The sequence below is a fragment of the Aythya ferina genome (genome assembly GCF_964211825.1).
Source record: "Aythya ferina genome assembly, chromosome: 3".
Lineage (NCBI taxonomy): Eukaryota > Metazoa > Chordata > Aves > Anseriformes > Anatidae > Aythya > Aythya ferina.
In genome coordinates, this window is record NC_140298.1 from 14,460,722 (window position 1) to 14,483,189 (window position 22,468).

Genomic DNA, 22,468 nt, shown 5'->3' on the forward strand with positions numbered 1-22,468 from the left:
CAAGGATGATGGTGACTACATATATTCAAGAACAGATTTTTGAATGCCCAGAGATTTGCAAGGAAATGTAAAAACCTGCAGCCTTTCATATGCCTAAACAGGCTTTGTGCATGCGCAATGCAAATTTAGGATTTAGGCACACAGCTTCTGCCAATTTTGTATCTGTAGTGTGCCAGTACCAGTTTGGGTCTTGCCCTTTGTGCAAAATACAGCTGCTTAAACAATTAAAATTGGGAACACACTGTGGAAAGAATAATGTCCGTGACTCAGGGAGTGTCTCAGTGGAGTTTTGAGAAACCTCTGTCAGTATGATGCAACATGTTAATTTCATCTCTTTGTATTCAACGTTGTACCAACTATTAAGCAATTAGATTAGGATAAAGTTAGGTCAAAAAGGAAAGAATAATTTTCAGTATAAATATTCTTGATTTTTTTTTTTTTTTTTTTTTTTTGGTCAGCTTTCTCAGCCTCTAAAACTTGGATGCCCTTCATAGAATCAGCTACCTTCTGGTAAGCTCTCACATGTACTCAATTTTAGAAGCTCTTTTCTTATAATATACACATATGTATATTATAAAATTCCTTATACTTGCAAAGATATATATGTAGCTGTTTTTAATGATGTAAGCAATACTCCAGTTCATTTTTAGGTACATTTTAAGGTATGATATTGATGAACCAGTACTGGTTTAGGAGGAAACTGCAAAACTGGAACTAATTTAATGTCAGCAGTAGTTTAACATTAGAAATGGGTGACTTATGTTTCCCAGCCTCACTCAATTTTTAAAAACATTTAATTCTGCTTGAGAATTCATATGTGTGTGTGTGTATATATATATTATAATATATATTATATATAATACATATAATATATATATTAATTTCAAGTGATGTGAAACTTCTTCCTATTGTTTTTTTTTTTTTTTTTTTTTTTTTTTTTTTTTTTTGTGCAAACAACAGAATAGACCCAGGGAAGGTAGGTCTTCCCACTGGATCTTTTCACATAAAACTGTATTATGTGTGTATGAGTATGTATGTATATCATATCACATCAAATCTATTATGTGATCAGTAAAGACCATATGTGATTTTTGCATGCATGCATATTTGACTATTAGGAGTAAATATAGCCAAAAGTATTTCAGAAAGCAACTTAGAAAGTTCAGAGCACATCTCTTTTTGGACTATAATTGCCATTAAAGCAATTCTCCTTCATAATTACAATGTGTTTCAGCATGCATTTCTCAGTCCAATTTTGCATTAACAAAACAGATGAAAAACTACATCTCCTTCATTTCCTTCCTAAAATCAGGGTTTCATATTCCCCTGTATAATCACTAACAGCATTACAATATTATCTTGAGCAAGGCAGAGAAGTATGAAAAGAAGGAAAAAAAAAAAGGCTTTCCTTCTCTGCCCACAGGCCAGTAACTTCATTGAGTCTAGTGTGGAAGACATGGAGCTCAGAGTATAGGGTTTCAGGGAAGAAAAATGATTTTACATATTTCCTTTTGTGTAGTCAATTTTAATTCATGGATAACCACCAGTGATTGTATTGTGTTCATGACTTCAATCTTTAAATTCTTTTTATTTCTTTGTAAAAAAAATAGTTTATGTGCAAAAGGAAATATCCTTTGAACCAAGCAATTGTCAGTAAGCATGTTGCTTATGGAAAAACATTTTTTTTTTTTTTGGGTAATTTTAAAGTCTGTATTTATTTTCTTTAGAGAACAATGAAAACCTAGCAACACTGTACTACTTATTTTTCTCCCTTTCCATGCTTTTTCCTCATCGACTAATTTTCTTTCCTTCACCTTACATCCTAACAGTAAGTTGAAATGCATTCAATTTTGTGAGTGAGCGTTATTTGTACAGATCGGCTTTGAATCTTTTGGAGTGGAACTATGGCAGGTAATTCTGGCAAATTTCATTTTCTTTTGTTCTTGTCACTCAATTGCTCAAAATTAGGAAATGGAGCTCAAAGATGGACAATTGCTTACCTGGATAGAATCCTTATTGTTTTATTACAACTCAATCTATTGATAAGACTGGAGGTCATTAAGGAAGAAATTTCCTCTTTACTATAACCTTTGACATCCAGGAGAGAAGAGGAGACAGAGAAAGCTGAGACTCCCATGGGGCTGTGAAAGAGTCAGTTCAAATCTTCAGTTCCTGATGGTATGAGAGGAAGAGGTTAATTGAGTACAGAGAAAAGGCATGCATCCAGAAATGAGCTGTGTGACCTATTTGTGTTCTGAGAGGACTTTCAATGAGCTGTAGGTGTCTGTTTGGAAGCTGACAGCATTAGAAGGTGAAGTGAAAATCTTGCTGGAAAAAGAAGCATTTTTGTGTTATGGTCAGGTACTGACTGTTTGCTTTGAAGATCCTTCATTAGTGAAGGAGACTCATGAATAAAATAGGGCCTTGCTTTCCTGAGAATGGAGCCCCACTTGCCAAAGGTGTTGCTTGTAATGCATGTTTCAAACTACCATTTAAATAACTAGCAAATCGCAGAAGGCCATAGTCTGGCATCTTGCTTGTCCAACGAGAGAATCACGATTTAGCTTGGTTTCCCAAGGGCAGAAGACTTCTGTGACCATGTTTTGTAAACGTGTATATATATATGGAGCTATACACACACTTTATTTGTTCTTTCTGTTCTCCAATGTCTTTAATCTATTGGCTAATTTCAACCAAATTTCACAGATTCACAAAATACTGTATTTCTAGGAGTTTTATTTAAAAAAAAAAAAAAAAAAAAAAGCAGACAGAAAGAGGAGAACCTACTACTCAACTGAAAGAAGTTTCTCATCCGAATTCTGTGCTAATTATACATAATGAAATCCACACAAGGGATAGCCACCGAGACACAAATTATTAAAAACTCTGCTTCCATTAATTGTATGGTTCATGAAAGTAATCCTAGTAGGTAGAAATTAGCAGGTTCTTGAGCAAACTTGAGTCTAAATAACCCTAACACTGGTGGGGAAACAAAAAAATAAAAAATGGGGGTGGGGGGAAGTGTGAGTGGGCAAGACAACGCATTTCATGTCTCAGCAGCAAAGAGTGCTGTACTATTTTTGTCAGTTCTTGCATGATGATTAGGTTTCTTAAATGTTATGGTTTACCAATAAAATAAAATATAAAATGTATGCTTGTAGACATTAAGATGCTGAGCCATTTTTTCCACACCTGCTTTTGCTTAAATCTGATTTACCTCAAAATATAATTATTGCGATCACAGATTTGCACACTTAACCACTTAAGGATAATGTTAAAATAGCTTAGATGATTGTATGTCAGGCTTACCTACTTACTCAGCTAAGTTTTACTCAGTTTAATTCTGCATATTAAATTTTGGAGATAAATTAGATCTTGGCATGCATGAAGATCTGTGCCTTTGTGCAGACTACAGTAAAGGTCACTACCATTAAAACATAACAAACAGAAATCTTAGTAAATAAATTGGCTACATCAGACTTGCTTCAACTAGATCTAGAATATAGATTCTGTAAACATAAAATGAGAGGAAAACAATATGGAATGGCTTAAGTAAAAAAAAAAAAAAAAAAAAATACTCCAGAAATCAGAGGGTGTTGTTCAGATTTTTGTTCTAGCCTATTTTTTTTAATTGTTGTTTTAAACCAGTATGCAGTTATACCTTCTTTGTATAATGAACAGATGAAAACATTTCATATAATAGAAACGAGGACTTTTATGCTGTTACCTTCTTGTAACATGGCAGTAAGAAATTTGTAACTAAATTTGAGCTAAAATTCAACCTACATCACTTCTTACTGTATGTGTGTATCAGGGTAAATCTTTACCTTCATTGGTGGTAGAAAGAGCAGTATAGTTGAGGAGATTTATCTTTGTCTTTCTGGTCCAGGCTTCTGGAGCTGGACCAGCAGTGATAAACACCTAATGAGGTAGGCTTTGTCACTACTTTGCAGCAGCAGCATGTGCCCAGTAATGAATGCATCCTCTGATCTACAGAACATGCACTATAGAGCTCAAATTGCAATCACGTGGTCTGGCACAGAGATGTGCCAGTCCATGGATACTCAGGCAGCTCTCCAAGCACTCTTTGTAGCCATTGTACTAGGCTTTTTTTCCTTGTTTGTATATTTGTTGGTGCAGTGTAGGAAGGGGGGGGGGGAGGGGAATGACCTATGTAACTTGTCTTTCCTAGCTCATCTGTGATCACCTGGGGTGTGATAATTATTTCTGGTGTTACTTTCTATGAAGATGATAATCTGATTTCAAAGCGCTTCTGTTCATTAAAAAACACTAAATCCTTTAAATCTCTTCACTGAAGTTTTTATATGTTGTTGCTTGGTCCTTTCTTATTCTGCTTCTTGCCCTATTAATTTTTATATTTGAAATAAAGCAGCACACCACAAGTTTAGAGTCAGAGTTCCCCTTTCCTGCAGTACAACAAATCTGTCTTCCTATACACCAGATGGAGATAACATTGGCTGCTGGAGGCTTGACCATCATCTCAACAATGCATAGATAACTGCGGAAGCCAGTGTGACAGTAAATTAACAGGATGGTAATACTTGAAGAAGTTGCCTTTGAAAGGAATGTGTGGTAATTGACTTTGTGTTGGCAAGAAGTATGGGCACTCCATCCTACTATAGCTTCTGTGACACCTTGAGATCCTTATCTTTTCTGAAATTAGTGTCACAAGCTAGCTTTTTTTTTAATTTAAAAAACAGAATGGAACACCTGTTTAAGGGAGGCTTGACTTTTTTAACCATCTCCACTGACTTACAGTGCATGCCCATACCCAAAGATCATGTGTTATTGATTATGTGCATGTTAAATAACTCCTGTTTGTCTCAGTCCTTCCCCTGTGTTGAGCATGGAAACAGTTTTTGGTTGATAGAATAGATTTATATGGTAATTAAAAATGTTATAAGTGTACTCTCATTTCCTATTTCTTAGCTTTCTCACGTCTAGTAACAAAAGGCATGTCTGAAACAGGCAAAGGGCAAGGAAGTTTTTGTTTTTTTACTGTGAAAGATGAAACTGGGAGAGCTCGTATGGAACACAGCTGTTGACCTGTCCAGCACAGAAAGGTTAGATCTGTGCAGAAGAAGGCTCTGCTAGTAAACAGAGCCAAATACTAAGTCTGGACTTTCAAGAGGGAAGTACCTCTGACATTTTTTTTTTCCTGGCAGGATTTTCAGCAGACAGGGGAAAAAAAAATAAAAATTACCTGGCAAACCACAATGTATACACCTATGTCACTTGATTTAGACTCTTATTTTTCTTCACTTCAGCAAATCCTCCCTTGCTGATGCCTCAGGGACTGTGTAAGGTAGCAGCTATCCCAGAGGTAGCAGAGCTAGCCTGTTTGCTTGTTTAGCATGTATCTTAATACTCGATTTTTCAAGCTTGCAGCCAGGAGTCTTTGGCTTATCTACAGCAGGACAGCGCAGGCAGGGACATTTCACAATGCTCTATTCTGCAACTCTGCTTTCCAGCCATCACCTGTGGGAGTGGGGGAGTCATTCCCTTTCTCATTCATTTCTCTAACGAAGTAAAGCTGTTCACAAGGAGGCAGTGTTTGGTGTCCCCTCCAGAATGAGACTGAAGTCAGCAGTTTGTGTCAGATATGCTGTGAATGGCTCTTGCATGGATATTCAAGTATGCTGTCTATATAGCCAACATCAGCATTTTCTCTGGCCACATCCATACTGTGGATGTGTTTATTGTTTGTTGCTGTCACTGTGCTAGGGTTTGTTGGGCTCTGGATGTAACTATTCAGTTAGGCATAGGAGAGCTTCCAGTCTCATTACAGTCAAAATAAGCAATTCAAACAGTCAACATAGTTCCTTCTGACAGAAGTAGGTCATAGAGGTATCTTCTGGGCAGCTCAGCCAGTCATTCTAGTGTGGCTGGAGACTCCCACTCCTCTCCTCCTCCCCCACAAATGGGAAAAAGGAGGACAAGCAGGAGGTGGGAGAGCATCATGGGCACTATGCTGGGAAGAGTGCTCAAGTTTACATCCTCAGGTGCAAGATATTCATTATCTTGTTGGTTCTTTTAATGTGTTTCCAACCCTTCTGTGTTTTTCTTTATCTAACTGAGAATAGATTTTGAATGCTGCTGTTGTGTCCCCATATCCCAATAGGTTTCAGAGTACTTAGCTTGTCAGTGAATAACATACACAACTGCTTGATGATAATGTTAGTAACAAAGTATATAAGGACATATTAGCAGATGACTATTTCATAGCCATTGCTCAATTAATGAGTATGAAAAATGTGGTTAAAGAATTGTGCCATTCATTCACTCCTGATGGGGATCCAATTATTCTTTTATTTCCTGCTGTTCTTTATTTGCATGTTCAAGATTAACAATATTCTCAGAAGGACAGCTTTAGAAAGCATTTTGTAACCCTGGCTACAATGGTTCCTCTTCCCCTACAGTGATGGTAATCTGATTTTAGAAAACCTTACTGAACTTCAAAGCTCATCATGTGAAACATACAGTGTGATGTTAAAAAACAGTATAACTGGAGCCAGAAAGAAATGTGTGATTCTCAAAATAGTGGCATCCCTTCATCATGTAGTACAGCTTTCAGCAACAAACAAGCAAAATGTTGTAGGTGAATATATATTTTTATGTATCTATCTATCTAAGTCAGAGAATTAGATATTATGTTGATAGGAATATTTAGAAGATTGACAAATTAGGCCATTTTTCAACTTCAAAACTAAATGTCACTAAATTCATTCTTTATCAACAAATTTTGCTCTTCTGTTTTTCTGTCTGCAATTCCTTGGCTTTACCCCTTTGATGGTCAGGTTGTTCACATACTGTTTATTGTATATTGGGTTTGGCATAATACTTGCACATTGTTGTTGGTTACATTATTTTAGTATGCTTATATTTGGGTTCAGTACAAGCTAATAACAATTATTTCCTAAGGCACTTATAAATTCTAGGTATCATAGGTATCTGTTTTGCCTTTCTTCAGCATTGTTTATAAAACATAAATCAATACTGTGGTGCTATCATCTGGGAGCCCTATAACTTCATCTGCCTCTGGTTCTTGTCCTTCTTTTACCTTATCTTGTGTCCAGCTGAACATTTTGTACCAGCTGTATGGAGGCGGAAGAACAGATCTGATGGCTTTTTTCTTTTTTTTGGAGAAGGATGTGTGTGGGAAAAGCACAATATAATGCACCACAAAGCAATCTGTACCTTGCCCAAGAGAAAACATAACTTGATGAAATGTCTCAGTACAAAAGAATATACCCTTGGATTTGACATAAATGATCAGTGGTCATGTATTTGTAATATAGTAGTGACTTAGTTTATTTTAGGGTTAGTTCTCTTTAATGTTATTATAAATTACCTGTATGTAGGATTCAAATGTCTAAGTAAGTTTTCAGATAATACTCAGGTAGGAGGAGCTGTTGACTCCCTTGAGGGTGGAGTGGCCTTGCAGTGAGATCTTAAACTAGAGGTATGGGTGATCACCAAGAAATTTAACAAGAGCGAGTGTCGGGTTCTGCCCTGGCCAAAGGCTGGAGAACAGCCCCTGCAGAAAGGCATCGGGGTTTTTGGTTGACGGCAAGATGAACATGGGTCAACAGTGTGCCCTGACAGCCAAAAGGGCCAACTGTATTCTCGAGTGCATCAGAGACAGCATAGCCAACCAGTCCAGTGAAGTGACTCAGCTCTGCACTGGTGTGGTTTCACCTAAAATACTGTGTGAAGTTCTGGGTGCTACAGTATCAGAATGGCATAAAAGAAAAAGTGTGTCCAAAAGAAGGATATAAAGATTGTGAAAGGTCTGGAGGGGAAGATGTATGAGGAGCGGCTGAAGTGACTTGGTTTGTTTAGCCTGGAGAAGAGCAGACTGAGAGGAGGCCTCGTGGCCGATGGATTCCTTGGGAGGGGAGGGGAAGGACCCGATCTCTGCTCTCTGGTGACCAGCCAAAGGAATGACGTGAATCTGCATCAGATGTTTGGATTGGATATCAGGGAAAGGTTCATTGAGAGGGTGGTTAGGCACCAAAACAGTCTCCCCTGGGCAGTGGTCATGGCACTGAGCCTGCCAGAGTTCAAGAAGCATTTGGACAATGCTCTCAGACATAGGCTTTAATTTTTACATACTCGTGTGCCAAGTCAGGAGTTGGACTTGAAGATTCTTGTGTGACCCTTCCAACTTGTGATATTCTAGGATTCTATGATTCAATGTTTTCCATTTTTGTCATAAGTATTTCACAAAACCAATGACCAAGTGGTCATTTTTAGGAAGGGCTTGAAGGAAGGACAGAAGTGACCCTAAGCTTATGTAAAGTTGTCTCTGGGGAAGACACATGGGCAAGAATTGAAGTCATTTTGGAACAGGGAGAAAATTTAATGATGAAGATTGTATTGCTCTTGAGTATGTTCTTAATGAGAAATGACTAAAACAAATGGACTTCTGGCTAAATTCAGAGTCATTAGAAGATGAAAGGGGAAGGAGGGATGCAAAGTAAATGAGCCATTTGCAGGTTGCCTTATCAGCAACCTGCTGTATTGTAGCAACTGTATTGCTACCTTAACTTCCTCAACCACTGTAATAGGGATATGCAAAAAGAGTTCAATGTGTGTGAAATGCTAGCTTTTACAGCTCTAAAGGAATTTAAGTGCTTTATTCTTCTTATCCAACCCTGGCTGCCATAGCCAGAAGGAAGCATACTGTCGTGGTTTAACCCGGCTGGCAGCTAAACACCACGCAGCCGTTCGCTCACCTTCCCCCCTCCCTCTCTGGGACGGGGGAGAGAAATGGAAAGTGAAGCCCGTGAGTTGAGATAAAGATAGTTTAATAAGACAGGAAAATAATAATAATAATAATAATACAATGATGATAATAGTACTACTAATAATAATATGTACAAACAAGTGATGCACAATGCAATTGCTCACCACCTGCTGACCGATGCCCAGCTTAACCCCGAGCAGTCCGGCCCCCTTCCCCCGGCTAGCCACCCCTATATATTGTTTAGCATGACATCAGATGGTATGGAATACCCCTTTGGCTAGTTTGGGTCACCTGTCCTGGGTCTGTCCCCTCCCAGCTCTTACTGCACCCCCAGCCTGCCTGTTGGCAGGGCAGAGCGAAAGGCTGAGGTGTCCTTGGCTTGGTATAAGCACTGCTCTGCAACAATTAAAACATCGGGGTGTTATCAGCACTCTTCTCATCTTAAGCCAAAACACAGCATTCCACCAGCTACTAGGAAGAAAATTAATTCTGTTCTAACTGAAACCAGGACACATACATGAATCCATTTGGGGTTGAAAAAGCCCTGAGTGCAGCACAGTAAAAGCTGTTGCACTTTTCAGTCAGCTTTCAGAGGGTGGTGTAGCTTGGGCAGCCTCCCTGGGGGAACTGCTTGTTACCAGGTGGTGAGCACAGCCTGTGCCCAAAAGAGAAATTGCTTCCGAAGCCCTAAATCTGCAGAACTATCTGTATCTTCTGCATGCCATTCAGCTGCAGTAGTTTCAAACTGATGGCTATCTAAACTCCAGCATACTGCTCTATCACTCCTCCTTCTCCAAGGAAATCGGAGAGAAAATGATGAAAAAAGGCTCAACGGTTGAGATACAGACAGGATGATCACTCACCAATTCCAGCAATTGCAAAACAAACTCAACAGAAGGGAGATTAATGTAATTCATTGCCTATTGATAATGGAGTAGAACACGGAGAATCTCAAAGCAAACTAAAAATCCTGCTCCCCCATCCACCTTCTTCGGTTTCCTCCCCCTGAGTGGCACAGGAGAATGGGGAACTGGGGCTGCGGTCAGTCCCTGACACTTCGTCATCTCCACTGCTCCTTCACGGTCACTCTCTTCCCCTGCCCCATGTGGGGTCCCTCCCACAGGATGCCGTCCTTCCCAAACTGATCCTGCGGGGGCTTCCCACAAGCAGCAGCTCTTCAAGACCTGCTCCCACATGGCTCCATACCATGTCCATACCCACATGGTCCATTCCCCAGGAGCAAACTGCTCCAGCATGGGTCCCCCATGGGTGGCAGCTCCCCCCAGACCCCCTGCTCCAGTGTGGGCTCCTCTCCATGGGCTGCAGCTCCGGCCCGGGGCCTGCTCCTGTGGGGACTCTCCATGGGCCGCAGCCTCCTCCAGGCCACATCCACCTGCTCCATCGTGGGCTCCTCCACGGGCTGCAGTGTAGAGATCTGTTCTCTATGGGAGCCATGGGCTGCAGGGGGACAGCCTGCTCCACCTCTACACAGGCCTTTGGGCAGGCCTGTGGGCTTCTCCATGAGCCACAGGGGAACTGCTGCTGTGTGCCTGGAGCACCTCCTGCCCTCCTTCTGCACTGTCCTTGGGGTGTGCAGGACTGTTTCTCAGCTGCTGTTGTGCAGCAGTTCTCCCCCCCCTCCCCCCTTTATTAAATCTGCTCTCCCAGAGGCCCATCCAACATCATTCAGTGGCTCGGCTCTGGCCAGCAGTGGGTCCCTTTTGGATCCTGCTGGAGCACCTCCTGCCCTCCTGCTGCACTGACCTTGGGGTCTGCAGGGCTGATTCTCACTCCTATCTCCCAGCTGCTGTTGTGCAGCAGTTTTTTCCTGTTTTAAAATCTGCTCTCCCAGAGGCCCAACCAACTTTGCTCATTGTCTCAGTTCTGGCCAGGACCAGGTGCCTTTTGGATCCAGATGGAGCTGGCTCTGATCTGACATGGGGCAGCTGCTGGGCTCTGCTCACAGAGGTGACCCCTGCAGCCCCCCGCTACCAACACCTATTCATGTAAGCCCAGTACTTCATTGCACGTAATTCTTCATGTATTCAGTTTACTTTGAAGCTGGGGCTCACGTATATAGGTAGTACTGTAAACTATGGGAAGGAAGTCAGGCAACTGACTAATTGTGCGTGCGTGCAAGGGGAATGTCTATATCCTCCAGGCTTAAAAAAAAATTAACTTTAGTATATCTTTGTAATTTTATAGCACACGCATACATGTACATATTTATGATGGTATTATGCACTTCACTTGAAAAAAAATATTTATAATTTCTGTACAAAAAAGTGTTTTAAAGATTTTTTCTTTCTAAAATTATTTTGAGGATTTTAAATGATCATAAAAACAATTGCTTTTGGACACTTGCTCTTGATATTCCAAAATACACCTCTAAAAGTTAACATAGTACAGTGTTATCCCCAGATGCTCTTCTCTACTCTAAAGGAAGAAAAGGAATAGATAAATGAGTTATATTTTAATAAAGTCATCTGTTGAAGCAGGTCTTAAGGGGGTAGTTCTAAAGAATAGAAAAGTGTATTTTGCTAAATGATTATTTCTGTCATTTTAATAGTAGGGGAAAATTAAAATGCAGGCAGTCATGATTGGGAAGAACGGTATTACTCTTGACTGTGCAAGAGCATGAAGGATCTGTTCAAGTGGAAAAGATAAAAGATTATTGAATATGGGACAAATAGGTTTGGGGCAACATGATTACAGCTATATTGAATAATGGGATGGAGGGTGAATGATGTAATTTCTAAATTGTTTCTTTAAACAAGGTCTCTTAGTCAAAAGGAGCAATACTGCTTAGGAGATGTTGGAGATGAAAGTGGAGATGAAATTTATGAAAATTAGGTCATGGAATAGTCACATGAAGAGAACAAGCTACAATTCTAATAGGGTTGAAAATGAGTGTTTTTCTTTTTCTTTTTTTTTTTTTTTTCATTCTTTTGATTACTTTCTAACAATCTTTTTAAAATGATAGGAGGTTTACTTTCTTTATTCTCCCCCCTATTTTTTTTTTTTTTTTATTTTTCTCAGAAAAGTCTTTGCTACCTGTTTGTGGACCTCTTCATATACATGGCTTACATGCTGATTTATGAAATGATAGGTTTAGTTTTAATGATTTAGCACTTTAAGGCACCCACTTATTATCCTAGACCTTTTTTTTAGAGGTTACCATTTATGCAGAAAGAATGACAGAGCAAGATATGAACTGCTGCCTCAGCTGCTCTGCATCACAGCCTGGAGTATTAATGTGAGTGAGTACTGAAAGTGATGAAATAAAGATACTCTAGGAATCACATGCAAAATCTTTCTTTTATAAATCAAGAAACTGGAAAATGCTCTTAGAAAATAAAATATTTTTTTATTCTGTTTAAATTCTTATTTATATTCTTCAATGAAAGAAAAAAAGTATTATTATTATTATTATTTTTTTTTAAATAAAACTAAACGATTTCTTTGAATCAAATTTAACTTACTGTGTCTGTAGTCTTTCAGGCAGGATCTCTGACACTGAAACCCTCCCGGTACAAATATGTGATTGACTTCAGATATCACATTTATGCCTTTGACTTCAGTGCATGGGTCATCTACTTTAGAGAGAAGCAAATTTATGTAGCAGGGCTTATGGCCCTGATGTGCATAATTTGCTTGGAATTAATTTCTTTCATATACTCAAATATTCTAGTGGAAGAGCGTAACCTATTCATTCTAAAACTTTTTTTTTCCCCCAATAACCGTTTGTTATATTGTCAGAGCTTCTGAAATATTTTGTGATGTTTGTAAGTTGGTGTTTATTATTTTGTAAAATATTTTGAGTGTTAGTTTCACAGTGTGTCCATCTGGGCTTAATAATTGTTGGGTAAATGAAGAAAAAACCCTCATTAATGTTGTTATAATTACTGTTTAGTATTAACTACTATTTGTCACCTGCTCAGGCAGTGCTGTAGGATTTTGGACTTAGGACAGAATTAATAGCAATACAAAGGTTTTAATCATAGCAATTGTATTTTAAAGGAACTGAGAAGTCTAAAGATGCACCCCCCCCCCCCCAATATATATATAGTTGGTGATAATCTACCATCCCCTTTTTAATAGCACAAACATGTCATATGTCTGTTCATTCCTTCCTTCATGCACTCAGCTTTTTGTGGAAGAAGTAGGAAAGACAGAATGCCGTGGATCTGTTCCCCTCCACCCTACCAATGTTCATGGGAGCTTTTTTACCCACTCATGTTTTCAACTTTCAGTGGTCTGTAAAGTAAATCTCCTATGGCAAAGGGAACTCCATGTTTTCTTATACCTGTGTTATGTTGAATGGTTTCCCTGAACTACAGACTCAGTTGTACAGAGTCCAGGTACAAGAGGCTGGTCTCTGGGTTATTTGGTTTAACACCAAATGATGGAAAAATAAGTTTTATTGTTCTTTCAAATCTCAAGCTTTTTTGATGAAATAATGGTAAAACCACTTTAATGAATATATATAGGAGCTCAAATGAAAACTGCTGAACACTGCTGTCTGTATTCCATATCTCCTGTATTTTTGCAATATGTGAAATTACTTTATAGTTGTATGTTAGTATTAATTTTAATTCACTTCTAGACTTCTGCTTTTGATTAAAGATTGATCCTTTGTCACTCACAAGCAATAAATCTGGATAATGTTGTGAGAAGAAGTCATGTACAAGTCCTTAGCTGCTGTAAATGTACCTCAGTTTTTTGAGGTTGTGCTTATTTAATGCTACATGAGCATTTGTCCTGCTATATTTATTATATCATGAGTATTTTGTTCTAAGTAAAAGCAGACCTCTGTTCATCTTCAGGAGAATGTTATAGGCTCTGAGTTGCTATAAACAGCTGTAACACCTCTGGCCTTGGCAGCTGTCTGCTGAAATTATGATTTTATATTAGGAACATGCCCTTACCTCCAATTTTAATGGTGGTGGACAGTACATTTCCATCTGTTATTTCCATTGCACCTTTTTTATAATCGTATGCTGAAGTACGTCTAGATTTATGCTTGTTACCCAGCTGTAATTCTGGGATAATGCTTTTCTGGGGCTAAAAAGGGATCTGAAGAGCTTCTGGTGTGGTGCCAGCATCTCCCCCTCCAGCCAGAGACTACAATGGCTACATGGAGCAGTCATTGCCTGTCACAGTAGCAGCAGCAGGGCTTCTATTTTTTTTTCCCCCTTTTCTCCAATCCCAGTGTAATTCTCTGCTTTTCTCATGTTGAACTAAAGAACACCCATCTGCTAAACATTGACCTCCAGCCTTCCAGTCCATCAACTCAAGAACAGGAATATCATTTCACAATGATTATAACCGTTCCTTGCCTTGTTTTGTACCATTCTAACTTCCTGAAGTTCCTTCACTTCTGTGAGAGGAACATTTCAGGATTTAAGCATAAGATGGTCAGTGTGACATCCAGATTTTATACCTTCCTTTGTGCAGATCGTGCTCTCTTATCCACTGTTGCTCAGCAGTTCCCAGAGCTGAGTCATCAGGAGGTATGCATTAAGGGCAAGGGAATGAAACCCTACCTTGGATCTACCTTCTCTTTGGTATGGTTGAGCACAACTCCTATCCACAAGCCATTTGTATTAACACAGTGTTGGGCATGAGGCCGTGAACCATGATGAAGCTGGCCTCTGCACCACACTAATGAATGAAACAGTACTCGGGATGGAGCCACCCTCCTCAGAGTAGTGATTAAGACAGCACTCAGTGTTTTTCAATACTTCACATTTTTCTTCAGGTTCAGTACAGGTACAGTTTGTTGAACTTTTTGTAGATGGAGATGTCTGTAAAATGAAGAGCAGAATGATGACAGTATAGTTCCTGCTAAATGAGAGACCTAGAGGAAAAAAAAAGAAAATCAAATAAAATACAAAAGTAACATTATTTTTACATTTGAGTTAGTTATACCTAGGGATGAAGCCATACCTCTGAAACAGAACCCAAGTTAGTCCCATTGATGCTGTAAAAGATTTTATATAATGTAGACTATTTTGCTATATCACCTGTTAGATGATTTTCATTAAAAGCCTAAGTGTTCATATGTATTCTTTACCTAAAAATAAATAAATAAATAAATAAATCTAACTGAAGACCAAAATTTTGGAGGGGTTGATTAATATGATCAAGTAAGTTTAAATTTAAAATGGTGATTCTTCAAGTAGAACCAGAAATTGGTAGGGTTATTATCATCAAAGAAGGGAAAGTGTAGCTACTGGTCAATCAAGTAAATACAAGTAAATCAAAATCAAACTATCAGATACACTTTCATTTGGTTTCTTGAACTTAAAAAAAAAAAAAAAAAAAAAAAAAAAGTGAGAGAAAATAAAATAAAAAATCTTCAACAGTTCCTTATGTTTCTAGCTGGGTGTTTGTAAAGTGTCTCACATCACAGAGGACTGAATTTGGGATTTTATTGTAAAGAAGACTGATGTATTTTTAGCTGATGTTAATCCCTTACTGAAATGATGTATGAAGATATATCTGCCCTATATCTTCTTACCTCTATATTCATGTGAAGTGTAAAGGAAAAGTGTTAAAGTAGGAACAGAAAGAAAAGTACCTCTCATGGAGTGTTCTGTTATTTCTCCTGTCTTGTCTCATTCTCCCCCTCCTCTGCAGTGTTTCATATTGTAACCATGAAAAGAAGGAGGAGGCATCGTCTCCCGTCTGTAGTTTGAACAACATTTTATTTGCAGTTTGCTGTGAATACCTAACTAGCAGCATACATATGCTGGCTTTAGAGCACTCTTTGAATTGGTGAACTGCTAGGATGGCCACATTAAGGATTAAATCTCTTTTGTATATTTTACAAATATTTACATGAGCAATAATATTATCTCCCATTACTACTTCATATCTTGGCAAATTGCTCTTAGATCATATGCATTTATAAACAACAACAAAAAAGCCAGTTCTTACACAAACAAAATAATTAGCATCCACCTCTAGTTCTCTATCTGCTAAAATTATCAGAAGCTATAATAACAAAATCTGCTGATGCAAGCTTCTCCAATAGCTGTTAAATCACATCAAAATAAAACTTGCAATTGGCCGCTGTGAGTTGCAGGATCTGTTCCAGGTTATTACACACAAAGCATCCTTTGATCCCCTTCCTTGTGCCATGTCTTAATTCAACTTTTTTTTTTTTTTTTTTTTTTTTTTTTTTTTTTTTAACCTTTATTCTGCATCATAATTCTGTTGCTTGCCTTTCTCTCTCTCCTATGGCACAGAACAAATATTAGGCCACAAATGGCCTTGGTAACTGACCAAGTCTTACAAGGACCTCTTCTGGTTATCAGGATGAGCTCTCCTACTGTTGTGGGGGCTGGAGGGTGGTGTGGAGGAGCACACACCACTGTATTTTCCTGTTGGTTTTAGACTTTTCATAATTTCAGACTTCTGTCACCCTAAAGCTATATTCCTGAAGATGCATACATCAGTAACATCTTCTTGTTCAGGCTGGAGATCAAGCAGAACAATACAGATGTAAGGTCTAATGCCCTCCTCCTTTTAATGTTTGGAAGACTTCAGATCAGTGTTTGGGTGCCTGTGTTGCTGAGATTGTTTTTTTTTTTTTTTTTTTTTTTTTTTTATGTACTGAAAAACTCATTCAGAAAATGTCTATCCAGATTGCTTGAGCATAGGAAACTGAGCTAGAATTTCCATTAGAAGTTTGATAAATTTATGGCATCTTGCCATCTAGTCCAGACTGGAATGTGGAACTTTAAGACTCTTCTCAGAACATTTCAGACCTCAAATATATTTTGGTCTTTAAATGGTCACAGGTTCAGCACAGAACTAATGTGTTTGTGTCATTTAGTTCGGTTCATTTGCCTCATAACCTGAAAACAGAGGCATAAACTCTGACAAGAAGAGTTGTAGGTTTAGTGGTTGCAGACTTTTGAGTATGAGGAGATGTTAATGTGCAGAAAGTTGTAACGAATATACAGGTTAATTGAACAACTGCGATATAGAGGAACATTTTTCATTGTAGGGAACAAACAGGCAAGGACAGGTGGCCTTTTTAATGTAAGCTGATGATTAATGCAAAGCAATATGAGTTATGAAGTGTGTTGATAGCCCACTAAACCTTATCCTTATGAGTTCTCATGGGAGGCTGTAAAAATGCATTATTTGTTGTACAAAAAGTTGTAGGCAAGATTAGTTGTTCTTTCTTGCCTCACTGTTTCTGATTAGAGGAAAGTGGCATGCCTGACTCCAGCTTCGAGACAAAGCTGTCTACTGAAAGAAATTAGGACAACTAACTGTACCTAGGAGAGGTAATAAGGTCTGTTACATGGAAAAGCAAAATGAATGTAATTGCTAATGAAGGAAATCATGGTTAATTTGCATACCTTGCATTTGGCTTGGTTAATTTTGATTAGTTGTCCATTTTTAGTGGATTCGCCTGTGGCACCATGTGTCTCATTTTACAGTCTTTCACAACTGCACTTGGATGATCCTGATTACCTTGACCTAGCAAAGGGATCTTTATGCACATTTAAAAAAAATATTCTAGTGAGTGGTTATTAATAAAACAACAAATAGAGCTGATAGTTCAGTGACCTTCTCATTTTCCACCTAGAATCACAGAGTTACAGCTGAGGTTTTATTCATGCTGTCTATCATTTCCAAAGAACATCTCCTCCTTGCTCAGTAAAACCTGTCTGAATCTTTATTGCCTGTGTCCCATGCTGTTGTGGACCTAGAGGGTGTGTTGCTTTATGCATATGCTGTTGTTGATTATTCTGACTCTCCTAATTTAAATTGTCTGCATCTGTTTCTTGAAGAAGGATTAATTTTTAAAACATGGAAAAATTCCATATTCACCATTATTTTAGCAAAAAGGAATTCAATCTGCATGTTCCACATAGGCCGTTGATTAATTCCCAAGGCAAAGGTACCCTTTAGCTTTACCATCTCACTAAATTTATGTTTTGTGCAAAGAAAACACATTGAGCTATGATCCTGACAAATGTAGTTATGAAAATGTATTTAATTTTGATAGTACACAGTCTTAAAATATTACTGGGTGGTTAGTTGGTCAGAATATGCAGAGAAACATATTTTGTTTTGATACACATGGCTGAGCAAATAAATTACCTACACATTTGTAATTTTATCTTCAGCAGTTTTCTTGAGGGAGATGGGTGAATACTAACAGTAGTCTAAATCATATCCTTTTCTGCAAAATATTAATGAAAATTAGGTTGTTGATTCTTTAAATAACAATAGCAGAAGCAGCAAATAGAACCAATTAATCTTTATGAGTAGATAGATTCATCATAGTTAACTATTCATACTGCATTTGCATCAACCTCTGAAAACAAATGTAGGAGAGCACCACTGCTCAACTGTGAGTGCCAATTTGTCTGATGCACTTTGGCAGATGTTGCCGCCTCCCCAACCTCAAAGGTACTGAAAGAAGAGGAGTAGAGAAACTTTTATATCATGATTGCTCAATCTTGAAGAAACACCTAAGACTTTGCAAAAATCTCTCTCTGGGAAGCTGAAGAACAGCCACAGCAGCACCAGGACTGTATACTGTGCTGGTCTAGCTGAAATTCTGCCCTGCCCTTAGATGGTGCCAAATAAAACAATGCCTCTCTTCCAGTAGTCTAGCCTTCCTGCCTAGTGAAATTCAAAAAGGAGCTGGTGAAATATCTGTATCACATAAAACATTATTTAGGCGTGATATTTTTTGTAACTATTGCTAAGCTGGGCTTATTTCTAATTAAGGGAAACATCAGTGTGTGGGTTAGGGAACCTGCCCTAGCTTTGTCCTGGTTCAAGCAAGTCCTTGAGAGAGTTGGTTTCTGAGCATCTGGTGTTGCACAATGGCACGTGTTAGTGAGGTAGTTGTATGTACATGTTCATCTAATTATCTAAATGGATGTTTTAATCTTATTATTAAGGAGCCTGTGGAAATCAGACATTTAACATCACTGATCTATGTTATGGAAAACAACCATCTCAGCTATTTGCAGCTGTAGAATGGGTTAAAGTTGGCAGTAGCTGTGTTTTACTTTGAGCCGAGGCCATTGAAACGATGATTTAAAAAAAAAAAAAAAAACTTATACTGAAAGTGGAGGTAAAATATTGTAAAGTAATGGAGAAAAAATCTGTAGGAACATCTATTTACACTATTTTTAAACTGCGTTATTTGGAATTGAGCCCAGAAGCAAATGTGAATGTTGCCAAGGATTGTATGTAGGTATAGCAGCAACACATGCTATTCACTCAGGTCATAAGTCGAAATGACAAGTTCTTTAAATGTTAGTTGAAATGTGCTGTTTTTTAAAATGAGAAATAAAACTGTAAACAGATCCTTAATTATTTTTATAGGTGGCAGGTAGAACCAGCGGAATAGCTTTTGTTGAAAATATTTTACTGAGGCAGGGGAAATTTAGGCTGGACGTCAGGAGGGGGTTCTTCACAGAGAGGGTGGTTGCACACTGGAACAGGCTCCCCAGGGAAGTGGTCACGGCACCGAGCCTGTCTGAATTTAAGAAGAGATTGGACTGTGCACTTAGGCACATGGTCTGAACTTTTGGGTAGACCTGTGCAGTGTCAAGAGTTGGACTTGATGATCCTTAAGGGTCTCTTCCAACTCAGGATATTCTATGATTCTATGATTCTATTTGAGAAGTGGGAATATTTGTCAAAAATATTCCATCATCCCATTCAAATTGAAAGGCTTGACTGAAAAGCTTAGCTCATAAGCAAGGAGGAATTGTCCAGTGACTCCTGGACACTTTTCCCTTAAAAAGGTCAGAAAAATCTAATTCCAACTGAATACTTTCAAAATGATACAGAAGTTTTACACATCCATTGTTTAGAATGGACTGAGTTAAACCTATAGCAGAATAGGTAGAAGTTTTTTTTTTCTTTTAGACATAGTAACAGTGAAAAGTGTCTAAGAAATTAATTGTTATAAATTATCTCTGCAACTTCTTGAGGAGGGGAAATGGAGAGAGAGATGCTGATCTCTTCTCCCTGGTAACAGATGACAGGACATGCAGCATTGGCACAAAGCTGCACCAGGTGAGGTGGGGTGGTTTTACCCAGCTGGGCAGCTGAGCTCCACCACAACCACTCTCTTGCTCCCCCTTATCAAGAGGAAAGGGGGAGAAAATAAGATGAAAAGGGATGAAGAGTTGAGATAAGGACAGGGAGATCACTCAACAATAACCGTCATGGGCAAAACAGACTCAGCACAGGGAGATTAATGTAATGTATTACTTACAGCAAAAGCAGTAGGTAACCAAAGTAAAAACACCTTCCCCCCCCCCATCTGCCCTATGTCCTCTCTCCAAGCAGTGCAGGAAAACAGGGAATGGGGGCTGCGATCAGTCAGTAAGGCTTCGTCTCCACCACTCCTTTACGGTCATTCTCTGTCCCTGCTCCATGTGGGATCCCTCCCATGGGATGCCATCCTTCCCAAACTGATCCTGCAGGGGCTTCCCACAGACAGTTGCTCTTCAAGAACTGCTTCCACGTGGCTCTGTACCAAGGGGTCCATCCATCAAACCTGTCCACGTAAACCCAATACAGGAGGTTCAGAATGGACATAAGGAAAAATTTCTTTACCACGAAGGTGGTCAAATGCTAGAACAGGCTTCCTTGTATGAGGTGGTTGTCAGTATTGCTTGTCACTATGCAAGAAAGATTTGCCCTCATTAAGAGATGATGCCCTCATTAATGTGCTTTAAATTTTGGTTAGCACTGGAAAGGTTAGGCAGTTGGACTCGAGGATCTTTGACTCAAGTTGGACTCAGGAGTTGGACTCAATGATCCTTGCGGGTTCCTTCCAAATTGGGATATTCCATGATTCTATGATCTTTGAAGTCCCTTCCAAATGAACTATTCTATTCTATTCCATTGTATTCTCATAAACCATGGTTAATGTATCAACACAATTAATACATGTTTTCTGGAAAGAGAAGTATTCCAGTGAACAGCTTTATTATACCAAGATGAATAAAACCATACCTGTTTTTTTTTTTTTTTTTTTTTTTTTTTTTTTTTTTTATAATACAAATATTCTACAGAAAATTTGTCACAATGAAGTATCTGAAAATATATGTAATGTCAATTTCAACATAATTTTTCTAGCAATTCTGCAGTAGCAATCTTCACTACAACACGCTGTCTTATTTCATTGAGATAAATCTTTGGAATGTAGAACTAGTACTAAATGCAGTGTAAATTTACCCCCTAAGTAATTTCTTCACATACTTTCCTGGGTTCATGACAAGAAACCTGCCTCATTTAAATTCACAAGGTCCAGTCAAATCTTACCCATATTCATCATTGTATCACACTGACTTTTAAAAAATATTCAGAAATAACACCCTTGATCTATAAAGTGTAGATAAAGAACAGGCTATGTTTGATGTGAACAGTATCCTTCTCTTATTCTGATGTCATTTACACAATCTCAGAGAAGGGTCACCTACACTGCATTAAATTTGAAGATTTCCATGCCAGCAATGACATTCAGACTTTTTTTTTTTTTTTTTTTTTTTTCCACTGTATGTGTTGTCTTGGTTGTGCACTATCATATCTTAAGCTACAAAATTAATCTTGAAAATTCTGAGCCAAACTCTCTTCTCAATGTATATTGATGACACTGTTGAAGTCATACAATGTACACTGATAAAAAGGAGGCTTGAACCAAAGTCATGAAGATAAAGCTTAGAGGAGTAGTGATAGTGATCCCCTTGAAATTTGAAGTCTGACATCTCAAGTTCCCTTCTTTTCAAATGTAATGGATTTATGACATGACATTTCATTTACTTTTCCCTGTAATCATGTCACCTATGTCTGCCTGGACATCATTATTTTGACATGAGTTCCAAATGATTTGATGTAAGGATTACTCTGTTCCTAGATGTAATAGGGAAAACAGATGAAATACAAATATGGGAGCTTGATTCTATAAATCTCCTTCATACTGAGTCCTTTCATTTCGGTGATGGTCATAAGTAGGGAGTTTCAATTTCTGCATGTGGAATGTGAATTTTGCATGTACATGTAGGGACATTCAGGTATCTCTGTGTACCTAAATGAATCTGTAAACCAAAGAGATAACATTAATATAATATATATGCCAGAAATGTCACCATTAATGCCACCTAGTCATTAAACTGGAAACAAAAAGATGAGAGATGACACGTAACCATTCAGAAATATTATTTTTACATATGGCAAATATTCTATTTGCATTCTTCAGGAAAAACACTCTTATTTAATCCTGTATTTTACTCCAACATCATCATTTCTAGACACTATAATCTGCCTCAAAAATGGCAAAAAGTTCTCTTCAGAAAAATCATTAAAAAAACAAACAAAAAACTGGTTCTCCAAAACATGTGTCATTCCTCTTCTGTCAAAATGCCACATCCTTGCATAATAAAACATCCTCTCCTAAACAGAATGTTCTTTGTACTTGAAGATTATTGTTAACTTCTAAGATCATTTCTACATCAAAGTACATCTAGCCTCTAAGTAAAATAGCAATATATTATATAAATCTTAATTAATGCTATGCTGTACTAAAATGTGTACTGAAAAGTATTAAGAACTTACCTAGTAAAGTAGAAATGGGTTATGATTTTACTTCTTTCCCAGAATATCTGTGTTAAGTCTTCAAATAGTTCATACACTTGGCCA

At 38.1% G+C, this 22,468-nt stretch overlaps 2 long non-coding RNA genes across 4 annotated transcripts in view; both read left to right on the forward strand.

Annotated features, from left to right (window-relative positions):
• Positions 1-2,774, forward strand: part of LOC311433682 — a 28,629-nt gene extending 25,855 nt beyond the window's left edge. Inside the window, exons 2-4 of one of the 3 annotated variants that reach the window (XR_014690907.1) lie at positions 459-510; positions 961-976; positions 1,969-2,054. This is a non-coding gene — a long non-coding RNA (uncharacterized lncRNA). Of the gene's footprint in view, positions 1-458; positions 511-960; positions 1,080-1,968; positions 2,055-2,101 lie in introns of those variants that run through there. The other 2 variants (XR_014690906.1, XR_014690908.1) reach the window with 2 other exon arrangements.
• The window catches only part of LOC311433680, a 476,332-nt gene that overhangs the window by 149,715 nt on the left and 304,149 nt on the right, over positions 1-22,468 (forward strand). The gene's annotated exons all lie outside the window — the stretch shown is intronic.